At 41.1% G+C, this 12,978-nt stretch overlaps 1 protein-coding gene across 1 annotated transcript in view; it reads left to right on the forward strand.

Annotated features, from left to right (window-relative positions):
- Positions 1–12,978, forward strand: part of LINGO2 (leucine rich repeat and Ig domain containing 2) — a 1,233,386-nt gene that overhangs the window by 751,584 nt on the left and 468,824 nt on the right. The window lies entirely within an intron of this gene.

The raw sequence follows: 12,978 nt of genomic DNA on the forward strand, positions 1-12,978 counted from the left end.
TCTCCACACTGTTCTCCATAATGGTTGTACTAGTTTGCATTCCCACCAACAGTGTAAGAGGGTTTCCTTTTCTCCACACCCTCTCCAGCATTTATTGCTTGTAGACTTTTGGATTGCAGCCATTCTGACTGGCATGAAATGGTACCTCATAGTGGTTTTGACGGAGAAGGCAATGGCACCCCCACTCCAGTACTCTTGCCTGGAAAATCCCATGGATGGAGGAGCCTGGTGGGCTGCAGTCCATGGGGTCGCAAAGGGTCAGACACGACTAAGCGATTTCACTTTGACTTTTCACTTTCATGCATTGGAGAAGGAAATGGCAACCCACTCCAGTGTTCTTGCCTGGAGGATCCCAGGGACGGGGGAGCCTGGTGGGCTGCCGTCTATGGGGTCGCACAGAGTCGGACACGACTGAAGTGACTTAGCAGCAGCAGCAGTGGTTTTGATTTGCATTTCTCTGATAATGAGTGATGTTGAGCATCTTTTCATGTGTTTGTTAGCCATCTGTATGTCTTCTTTGGAGAAATGTCTATTTAGTTCTTTGGCCCATTTTTTGATTGGGTCGTTTATTTTTCTGGAATTGAGCTGTAGGAGTTGCTTGTTCCCACCAGTTTCCACTGTTTTGAATGTTTTCCTTTTCTGAAAACCTTCTTCCAAGAAGTCCACATACTTCCTTTCCTAATAAGCCTTTCCCATACTCTACGGTCATTTTTGGGAGATTAAGGACGGGAAGAAAAAGCATTCCAGGTAGAAAAGGGGCTATACAGAAAGATAAGATGAAGCCCAGAAATCTCTGCTCTTATGCACAGAAAAGCCTGAAGGCCTATAGTACTTCAGCTTAAAGGCTGAGTACTTCCTGTAAGATGGACAGAGGCCACCCCACCAACGGCCTGAAGCACACACTTAAGTGTCTTCATGTAAGTCTTCATCTTACAGGGCACGTGTGTGTGCGACAGTCTTAGTCGCTCAGTCATGTCTGACTCTTTGCGACCCCATGGACTGCATCCTGCCAGGCTCCTCTGTCCATGGAATTCTCTAGGCAAGAATACTGGAGTTGGTAGCCATTTCCTCCTCCAGGGGATCTTCCCATCCCAGAGTCTGAACCTTAGTCTCCCACACTGCAGGCAGATTCTCTACCATCTAAGCCACCAGGCAGGTGCAAATTAAGATTTTTAACCAGGAATGGTTCTAAATTGGGCTTGAGGAAGGGTAGAAAACCCTGCCTCTACACCTATGACCTTTTACCACAGGATTCCCTTTTTTTTTTTGTCTTTCTTCTAATTGTTATGTATGATATAAATCTCCACAAACCTTGTTTGGGAAAAAAAAAAGTATGAAAGAAACTATGATAGTATTTATTTGGTGATTCCAAAGTATCAAACACATTAATTGCTGTTCATCATTTAATCCTTACTGGAGTCCAGTGAGATAGATGCTCTTTTATTACCACTCCCATTTTACAGATCAAGAACACAAGCATAGGAATTAAATAATTTGTCAAAGATCACACAGTAAGTTGACGAGCATGAGGAGGCTGTCTCAAAGCAGAGCGAGTGTTATTAGCCACTGCTTTAGTGCTTTCCATTGAAATGTGCACGTGGCTTGCAGAACTTAATTGTAATATTCCTATATGAGGTTTCCAGCCATTGAGGAGCCAGAGATCGCACATGAATGAGCCCTGTGAGATTCAGGGCTTTGCTCTTAATACTGCTGATGTACAGCAAAGGACATATTAAATGTGTTTACTTGGCTTTCAACTAACTCTCTCTATGGATATTATTTGTGTCCTTAATATAAATGAACACCTATTAATGGTCTGCTGTGTGTTCTAGGTAGTTGGCTAAACTCATTTAATATATAATTTATTGATGTGATTGTTTTACAGAGACATATATAAAGAGTTTTTCATGTGAATCTTTGCGTGTGAATCATTTCATGTGAGAATATCTGGACTCTAGACATTTGAGATATTCTAATAATATTTTTATATTTTGAATGACACAGATGATAAATACAATCAACTGATAGTTTAATACTTCAGTAATATTATCAAAGAAGAAAAGGAGCTAATACTTACTTTATGTCTAATAAATGCTGGGCACTATCAGTGTGCTCTGCTTAGTGTCTCAGTCGTGTCCAGCTCTTGCTACCCCATGAACTGCAGCCCACCAGGCTCCTCTGTCCTAGAGGCTTCTCCAGGCAAGAAAACTGGAGTGAGTTGCCATCCTCTTCTCCAGGGGATCGTCTCAACCCAGGGATCAAACCGAGGTCTCTTGTACTGCAGGTGGATTCTTTACCGATTGAGCCACCAGGGAAGCCCACTATCTGTATAGCATCTCACTATTTCTCAAAACAAATCTTGAGGTAGGTAAATCACTCAGTCCTCTCCGACTCTTGGTGACCCCATGGACTTCAGCACACAAGGCTTCCTTGTCTTTCACCATCTCCCAGAGTTTGCTCAAACTCATGTGCATTGAGTCGATGATGCCATCCAACCATATCATCCTCTATTGTCCCCTTCTCCTCCTGCCTTCAATCTTGCCCAGCATCAGGGTCTTTTCCAATGAGTCGGCCCTTTGCATTAGGTGACCAGAGTATTGGAGCTTCAGCTTCAGCATCAGTCCTTCCAGTGAATATTCAGGACTCATTTCCTTAAGGATTGACTTATTTGATCTCCTTGCTGTACAAGGGAGTCTCAAGGGTCTTCTCCAACACCACAATTTGAAAGCATCAATTCTTCAATTCTCAGTCTTCTTTAAGGTCCGACTCTCACATCCTCATGTGACTATTGGAAAAAAACCATAGCTTTGACTATACGGACCTTTGTTGGCAAAGTGATGTCTCTGCTTTTTAATATGCTGTCTTGGTTTGTCATAGCTTTTCTTCCAGGGGACAAGTATCTTTTAATTATTGCCATTTTATAGATAAGGAAACTGAGGTTCAGAGAAGTTATGGAACTTGCCCAGTATTTCCCTGTAAATATGTATTGATGCTGGAATCCAACCTGGGTGTGTCTGAGCCCAAAGATTCTGCTGTTTTTACTGTGACCTACTCAATACATGATCACTACGTGCATTAAAAGTATGTATACATTTTTGGATATGTAAACAGGAAAAAAAAAAAAAACACTTAAGATACAAAATTTGAATGATGTTCTGAGTCTGTTGATCCACAAGGCAACGTTCTAGTGATGTGGTCAATAGTCTTCCCCAAACTGGCAGTTGTGGGCTTCTTCTCAGTACAATAGGATGGTTAGGTTAGAAATGCAATATAAATGACCATCTAAATGATTTCCTCAGTTGTCAGTACAGGGTCAACTTTCTCTACACTAAACACTTTAATCAGACACAATTGAGTGGACTCTGGGCGGAAGGTAAAGATTTTCCTTTAAAGTCATGGTTATAGTCTAAAACTAATGAGGACCTTAAAGTATCTGACCTTCTTTGAAAAGATCATTGCCTTTTTTTTTTTTTTTTCCTTCTTGATGATAATCATTTAGACATTAAGTATGGTCTTGTATATTCAATATACATGTCAAGTCCAAATTGAAAAGGGCAGTTATAATTATTCCCTGAGAAGTGCTTATATTTCCTGAGATTTGCTACCTATATGCAAAGCCACACACAGCTCCACATTATATATCATATCAACAGCCTCAAACTCACCAACCAGTGGGGCCTGGAATTATTCTCACTGCCCTTGGCACACAAATATCCAGAGACACATCTTTTCCCTTTTTCTATCATGTTAATTAAAACTCTACATCGAATTTCCAGCTTTTCTTTTTTTTGCTTGGAGTTTTTGTTTTTTGGGTTTTCAGTTCAGTTCAGTCGCTCAGTCATGTCCAACTCTTTGCGACCCCATGAATCGCAGCACGCCAGGCCTCCCTGTCCATCACCAACTCCCGGAGTTCACCCAAACTCCTTTCCATCAAGTCAGTGATGCCATCCAGCCATCTTATCCTCTGTCATCCCCTTCTCCTCCTTCCCCCAACCCCTCCCAGCATCAGAGTCTTTTCCAATGAGTCAACTCTTCACATGAGGTGGCCAAAGTATTGGAGTTTCAGCCTCAGCATCAGTCCTTCCAAAGAACACCCAGGACTGATCTCCTTTAGAATGGACTGGTTGGATCTCCTTGCAGTCCAAGTGACTCTCAAGAGTCTTCTCCAACACCACAGTTCAAAAGCATCAATTCTTCGGTGCTCAGCTTTCTTCACAGTCCAACTTTCACATGTATACATGACCACTGGAAAAACCATAGCCTTGACTAGACAGAACTTTGTTGGCAAAGTAATGTCTCTGCTTTTGAATATGCTGTCTAGGTTGGCCATAACTTTCCTTCCAAGGAGTAAGTGTCTTTTAATTTCATGTCTGCAATCACCATCTGCAGTGATTTTGAAGCCCCCAAAAATAAAGTATGACACTGTTTCCACTATTTCCCCATCTATTTGCCATGAAGTGATGGGACCAGATGCCATGATCCTAGTTTTATGAATGTTGAGCTTTAAGCCAACCTTTTCACTCTCCTCTTTCACTTTCATCAAGAGGGTTTTTAGCTCCTCTTCACTTTCTGCCATAAGGGCGGTCTCATCTGCATATCTGAGGTTATTGATATTTCTCCCGGCAATCTTGATTCCAGCTTGTGCTTCATCCAGCCCAGCATTTCTCATGATGTACTCTGCATATAAGTTAATTAAACAGGGTGACAATATACAGCCTTGATGTACTCCTTTTCCTGTTTGGAACCAGTCTGTTGTTCCATGTCCAGTTCTAATTGTTGCTTCCTGACCTGCATATAGGTTTCTCAAGAAGCAGGTCAGGTGCTCTGGTATTCCCATCTCTTGGAGAATTTTCCACAGTTTATTGTGATCCACACAGTCAAAGGCTTTGGCATAGTCAATAAAGCAGAAATAGATGTTTTTCTGGAACTTTCTTGCTTTTTCCATGATCCAGCAGATGTTGGCAATTTGATCTCTGGTTCCTCTGCCTTTTCTAAAACCAGCTTGAACATCTGGGAGTTCATGGTTCACATATTGCTGAAGCCTGGCTTGGAGAATTTTGAGCATTACTTTACTAGCGTGTGAGATGAGTGCAATTGTGCAGGAGTTTGAGCATTCTTGGCATTGCCTTTCTTTGGGATTGGAATGAAAACTGACCTTTTCCAGTCCTGTGGCCACTCCTGAGTTTTCCAGATTTGCTGGCATATTGAGTGCAGCACTTTCACAGCATCATCTTCCAGGATTTGGAATAGCTCCACTGGAATTCCATCCCCTCCACTAGCTTTGTTCATAGTGATGCTTTCTAAGGCCCACTTGATTTCACACTCCAGGATGTCTGGCTCTAGGTGAGTAGGGGACTGTTTTGTTTGTTTGTTTGCTCTGTGTTTTGTTTTCAGGCTTGATACAATCCACTTCTCAGTTGTTCATTAACTGCTAACTTGCTTCAGTCATGTCCAACTCTGTGCAACCCCATAGACAGCAGCCCATCAGGCTCCCCCATCCCTGGGATTCTCCAGGCAAGAACACTGGAGTGAATTGCCATTTCCTTCTCCAATGCATGAAAGTGAAAAATGAAAGTGAAGTCGCTCAGTCGTGTCTGACTCTTTGCAACCCCATGGACTGCAGCCTACCAGGCTCCTCTGTGCATGCTAGGCAAGAGTACTGGAGTGGCGTGCCATTGCCTTCTCTGGTTCATTAACTAGGGCCCTGGAAAAGATGATGGCTTCCTCTCTGAAAGTCCAAACACTTTCTATTAGTCATCATCACTGTCAGGGATCCTGTTCTGAACGGCATTATTTTCTACCCATCATGCTGGACTTTCTTGAATATTGACTCCAAGCACAGTAGAGTTTACCATGTTCCTTTGGGCCATGGACAGTGGACTTTTCTGGCTCTGGGAAGAAATAATACACGTCCAGGGGCAGAACCCTAGTCACACCCAGCTCCTGCTCTTATTTTTTTTTCCTAATGAGCCTGAGTTGCTGTGGACCCAACATGCTCTATACATATGAAATACACATGCATTCCTGCTTCTTTCTTCCCATCCAGGTTTTAGTATTTTGTGCTTATTTTAAGCCTGTACTGCGACTGTTCTGTATTTCATCTCTAATCCATGCTACATATCTATGTCAAATTGATCTCCCCAGAGTTTCACTTTCTTTATACTACCCCTTTTCAAAAATACTTTATAGCTTCCTGTTGTCTGAAATAAGCTGAAAAATTGTTAAGCCTGACAAAGAATATCTTTCACATACAGTGTTTTGGTCTATCCAGACATATGTCCTCTGTACTCACTCTACCCCATATACTGATATAACTTTACTGGTCTTTATTCTCTGATCATTTACCTTGACTCTTCCCCGTAACTGAAGGAACCCCAAGCTCCCTATTTCTTCATCTGTTTTCATTTGCCTGCTTTTTAAGACTTTTTCCTCCATGACAATTCCCCTTTTAAAGAATTTCACAGTTGAAAGAAACCTTTGAAGGCACTGAGGTCAATCATAGATTTTGTGATCTGCTCCTCTCCAAAATATGCTTTGTTGACGGTCACATAATTTATGTCTGGTGGCAGGGACATTAGCACAGGGCTAAAACTGTGTCTTACCTGTGTATTGTCAGGGTATGATCCATTTTAGAAACAGTATATTTTCTTGAAATATCTTTGCTAAATGAATGAATAAATGAATGAGTGACTCTTTCTTGAGGCAGGTGCCAGCAAACATTTCCTGTAAGTGGTCACGTAAATGAATTTGGCTTTGTGGGGTGTATGATCTCTGTCACAACTCCTCACATCTGCTACTGTAGCAGTAAAGCAGACAAAAACAATGTGTTTTTAATGTCTCTAAATAAAGAGCATAGAATTGGTGGCAAGATTTGGCAGTCTGTAATTCACCAACTTTTGTCTTAAGGCACAAACCATCTCTAAACAGTTTTTAGTATTCTTCCTTAGTTACTTCAAATATCTCTAGGGAAATTTTTATAATGTTTTCTCTGATGTTCCAAAACAGCTCACATGCTTCCTGTGCTCACGTTCAATTCTTTCAGTGATTTCTTGTATTAATGTTATTTTGATTTTCTTTACTAACTTAGCCTTTCTCCTATATTATGTCCCATTTGTTTGTGGATTTTTCAAAACAAAAAGCAGTACTCCATATTGATATGACTACTGAAAGGCAATTCAAGCTCATTCCCTACCTTACTCTATATGGGACAGATGTAATAGTAAAACTTGCCATGGCATTTGTAGGGGAGAACTTATGCTGTAGCTAGTTCAGAACTCTCATAGTGCAGCTCTTATCTAAACTATGGGTTCTCCACCTCTCAGATCCCATGTCTGATGATCTGAAGTGTAGTAATAATAGAAATAAAGTTCACAATAAATGTAATGCAGTGGAATCATTCCAAAACCATCCCCACCTCTCTGGTCCGTGGAAAAATTGTCTTCCATGAAATTGTCCCCTGTGGCCAAAACGGTTGGAGACTTCTAAATTCTAAACCATTCTATATTATGTAGTGTTTGGTGGTAGAGAGGAGTGGAGACTGAATAGAGAGTCTCATAGTTTTACTATATGGCTTTCTTATTTTATTTTGAAAGACTGATATGAAAGACTAGTTTATAAATAATATCTGTAATCTCATTTGCTAAGCCACTTAGGTTGTGTCCAACTCTTTGCAACCCTATGGACCATAGCCTTCCAGGCTCCCCTGTCTATGGGATTGTCCAGGCAAGAATACTGGAATGGGCTGCCATTCCCTCCTCCAGGGGATCTTCCCAACACAGGAACTGAACCCTGGTCTCTTAGTCTTCGCATTGGCAGGCGGGTTCTTTACCACTAGATAATGATTCTCACCAAATGCATTGTGTTACCTTTATTTCATCACTCAGTCACTTGTGATCTTTGTCCCATCCGTTCTCTCCCTTTTATTTTATCTTCCCATATACATATTCAGTTAATCACACCAAGATATTTATCAAGTATTTACCACGTTGCTGGTTACAGTGCCAGGTACCAGCAACTGGTAGGCTCTTCCTCAATGGATAACAACTATTTTCTGCCTCACTGTGGCAAGTTTCATTCTTATCTCAGTTTATCAGATTTTGTCTTGTGTTTATTTATCATGCTAAGCCCTTAGTGCAGCATTTCTATGGAATCACATGAGTAAACCAAGAATACCACGTATGTTTAAATAGAAGAGTACGATAATGTCATCCAGAGTTAAGAGTGGGCAAATGAAATAAAGGAATTAATGATCTGGAATTTCTTTAGAAACAGCTTAAAGCAATATAATTCCAGACAAGAGATTACAGAAAGATGATGACTGCTGAGTTGAACTGTTCGCTGGTTGTAAAATCCTAACTGCAGTCTCTCAAAATTACACAGAATTAGGTAACAGGATTCTGTGTTCCGATTGTAAAGCCTGCCTGAAGTAATATTTTACCGGACCATAAGTTGTTCAGACTACATTTCATGCCTGATAAAATCCTTACATTTATGGTAGAAAATTTAAGCCTTTGTTCTGTAACTAATCTTTTAAGTTTTCCAAAACCGAGCAGTTCGGGAATTTTTTTTTTTTTTTCCCCTAGAAAATGGCATGACTAAAAGAATACTGTTCTTCAAAAATAGACTAGCATAATTAGGAATTTTTCTCAAATTATCTTTGAAATTAGTCTTGAATTATATTTTGTAGGTTTTCTAGACAAGAGGACTGGAGTGGGTTGCCATTTCCTTCTCCAGGGGTTCTTCCCAACCCAGGGATTGAACCTGGGTTCCCGGCATTGGGGGCAGACGTACCATCTGAGCCACCAGGGAAACCCTATATATGCACAGATATATACACATATGTGCATATACATTTTAATATAATGTTATAAATTCATAAATGTAGATATACAGATAGAGATTTCTGTATCTACTAATTTATCTCAGTCTGGAATTTAAGAGACATAAATAGATTAGATTAATATTCCTACAGCAGTATAATTGTAGTCATTGGGTAACACTGAAGAATGCTTTCTAATTTACAGGTTTAAACGTATCATTATCAACTGTGTTTACTGCCTAGATAAAAATATGTTGAAAATTAGATTAAACTGTTCTCTGTGGAAGATGGGAAGATCAAATGAATAGGATATGGACTTTAGATCCAGTCATATCTGTGTTCAATTCTCAGTTCCATGTATTCTGAATTTGTATTCTTGCTTTAGGTCAGTTTTCCAAAGAAACAGACTCTGAGGTGGAGGTTTTGATGTAGGAAGTTTGTTGAAGAGTGTATTTGTGTTTAATTATAGGTGTCCCAGAAGGCCAAAGAGGGGCCTGGCCTTTCTACCCATATGAGTGAAAGAAAGTGAAAGCATTAGTCTCTCAGTCAAAGCACTTAGCAGGGCACTTTGCAACCCCATGGACTGTAGCCCACCAGGCTCCTCTGTCCATGGCATTATCCAGGCAAGAATACTGATGTGAGTTGCCATTCCCTTCTCCAGGGGATCTTCCCAACCCAGGAATCAAACCCAGGTCTCTTGCATTGCAGGCAGATTCTTTACCATATGAGCCACCAGGGAAGCCCTTGTATCTGTATAAGGATCAGTCATTAGAAGTGAGCTGCCTGTGGGAAGGTGAATGATCTTGGGTCAAGCACTTCCCTTTGGTGGAATGAGGAAAATCCCCAGAGAAAGAGTCACTGTGAGCCACCAGGAACCAGTACTTCCGGCAACTGGGGGATGAGTGCCTTGTCCTGAGGGAGATCTGGATTCTGTCCTGCAGCATCTACCATGTGCATTCCTGTGACTCTTGGCTCTTCATGCTTCATGTATTACATTTATCACATCTTGGAACAGCCCCTTCAGCATTCTGGTAAGTCTCTTTTCCTGGCAAAGCCCCTAAGTGGAAGGTTAGAACTCCAGCCCGTGCCAGTGCAGCTAGTTTCAAGGACACAGCTGAAAACTACTCTCCCTTTATTCTTTTCTCTCTTCTACTAACTGTCCTAGGGTATCCTTACCCAGCACTTCTACTGATCCATATGGCTTACCTTGGGGGTGGAACAGGCCATTACTGAGGGGTCTGAACCCCTCCTCACAAGTCCCTTCTTAGGCCATGGCTGCTGCACTTGTCCATTTATTATCAAAAACAAGGAAATACCAAGAAATTCCCATTGAATCACCTGAAGACTACAAATTCTTCCCTGCCCTTGTTATCCGACAGTAGCCCTCTTCCTGATGCTGACCACTTATCCCCAATAGTATGACTCCTCTCTTTGTGCTAGTCTCCTAGCACAAGGAACCCAAAGTACTTGGATATGACGTATATCCTAAAGTTCAGTGAGACTCCTCCCGTGTCCTCTCATGAAGCGTGTGCGTGTGCTTAGTCACTCGGTCATGTCCGACTCTTGCAGCCCCATACGCTGCAGCCCGCCAGGCTTCTCTGTCCATGGCATACTCCAGGAAAGAATACTGGAATGGGTTGTCATTTCCTTCTCCAGGGGATCTTCCCAACCCAGGAAACAAACCCGGGTCTTCTGCATTGCGGGCAGACCCTGTACTGACTGAGCTATGAGGAAAGGCCCTCGTGAAGCATACTCCCTCTGAAAACCAGGATCTCTAGATGCAGAGAGTCTAAATTTGTGGGTTAGAAAGCACAGATTCCCCATTTAGGCCACTGGGAGTGATGTCAGTTTTGACTACTTCTACTTCCTCCCCTGGTTTCCTAGACCCATGTAATCTGTCTACTGGAGTGTGTGCATGCGAGCATGCTCAGTCATGTCCAACTTTTTTGGAACCCATGACTATAGTCTGCTAGGTTCCTCTGTCCATGAAATTTTCCAGACAAGAGTACTGGAGTGGTTGCCACTCCCCATTCCAGGGCATCTCCCTGATGCAGGGATTGGTCTTCTACATCTCCCACATTGGCAGGTAGATTCTTTACCACTGCATCATCTGGGAAGCCCTATCTATTGGAGATGAAATACCAAAGAATGGTCATGGGTTAGTGTGTTTCCCACATCCTTTACATGGCACCCATCATCACAGGACATCATTTCCAAGCTGGTGCTACAGCTGCCCCTCCAGAAGGCTATTCCATATGTCTGTCATGCCAGCAGTTTCTAGCTCATGCCGTATGTATCAGGATAGGTGGATCCCATGATTATATATACACTGCTGACTTCCACTGTATTTCCATTGGTCAGAGGTAATATTATGCCATGTTGTGTACTGATGAATCAGGTACTCTATAGGCGCTTGGATAACAGTGATGAATAAGGCTCTGCGGGCAGATAAGCAAACCCTTATTTAGAACTGGTTTTAGTTCAGGTCAAAATGAATCACTGTTCTTAAGGTGGCAGGAGTCCAATGTCATAATCAGCTTTCTATCACGTGGCTGGTTGGTCTCCCTATGGATGGTGCTGAAATTGAAGCTCAACACAGATCCCTGTTACTGCCAAGGTAGGCAGCTCATCAGCCTTTATGAGGCTGTGGGGAAATAGAAATATATATTATGTGGCCTGAATCAAATAGATGGCTTCCACCAAGACAGCAAAGGGAAGGTTATTCTAAGGCCTAAAAAAGAAATATAAGAGGAAAATGGAACTTCTTGGGCAAGGATCAGAAACAGGAATCAGAAGCTAACAGAAGACCAAGACTAGATCCCAGAATTGTTTAAGCTGCATAAGATGGTGGTAAGCCAGTGGCTAGAATGTGGTCTACTAACATCTCACTAATTTATGTACTTATTATTCTTTCTTTTTTAATTTCCTGTTTTGTTTGCCCTTAATTCCCATGGTTCCATTTCATCTTCATTACTTTTTGGTGGACTACTTGATTTTCCAAGTTAAGAGAACAGAGACCAACTTGGAAAATTTGGGCAAATTAATCACTTCAGATATGATTCATTTTCCTTATTAAGAAAATCACAGTGAAAATATTTGCCTGAAGAGTTATGGGATATAAAAGCATATCTACAAAGTACTGTGTATGGTAGCTCCTCAATCACTTCTTATTAATTTTGAAAACGTCCTAAACAACTGCTGCTGAATTCTTAAGGAGGAAATGATAGGCCTCCCCTCTTTGTTCGGGGCACTGGTTGTAGAGATCTGGCAAAGTAGGAATAAGTCAGAAAAATGAGATGAGTTAGTAGAGATCCACTTCCCATGTTCCTAGGAGCTCACGTAATCAGATTCAGTGATTGGCCATGAATTTTATTTTTTGAAATAGTATAATTTTTGTGTTAACTTTGGGATGTTCTTGATTTACTAGCTCTGTGATGTTAAGTAAATTCTTCAATACTTGTGGACCCTAGAAAATTTTAATAAAAATGTTAGTTACCTTATGGGCTTGGTAGGTAGGGTAAATGAGAAATGTGTGTAATTCACATATAACTGTACATAATATCCCATATGTCATATGCATGGCAGCCTGATTGTGTCATGTCTACCACATAACAAATGCTATTATTATTATGGTTTCCCAAAATACATATCTGAGATCCCAACAGGATGTTTTATTTCAGCGTTTTTCCCTCACCTCCCCATTCCTCAAAGAGAACAATGACTACAGAACATCAGTTGGGTAAATAGTGCATTATCATAATTACAATTTCCCTGAGAAAAGTGGCTTGCAGTTTGAATATTCAGTGTCACAATTGCAATTTCCATAAGGAATGTAGAACAGTTATTATAAACAACACAATGACCACTTGGTCCATAAGGGAGAACAAATTATCGGGAGAGTGAGAAGAGACGGGTAGCACGAGCCTGTGTTCTAATTAGCATTCAAGGGTAGAAACACAGGACCCGAGAATAAGTTGTAATAGCCTCTTAAAGCACTTTTGTCTGAATTTATCAAACAGTCTTCTCATGATGCAGGATTCCATAGGTTGATTAAGTCCTGCCTATGTAATTTTTCCTTATATCTAATCATTTTTAGTAAACATCCTCCCTGTATCTTTCCTCATTGTCATTCATGATTGCTATGCCCCTAAGAAATTTTA

Source organism: Bos indicus, chromosome 8 (genome assembly GCF_029378745.1).
Source record: "Bos indicus isolate NIAB-ARS_2022 breed Sahiwal x Tharparkar chromosome 8, NIAB-ARS_B.indTharparkar_mat_pri_1.0, whole genome shotgun sequence".
NCBI classification, from domain to species: Eukaryota; Metazoa; Chordata; class Mammalia; order Artiodactyla; family Bovidae; genus Bos; species Bos indicus.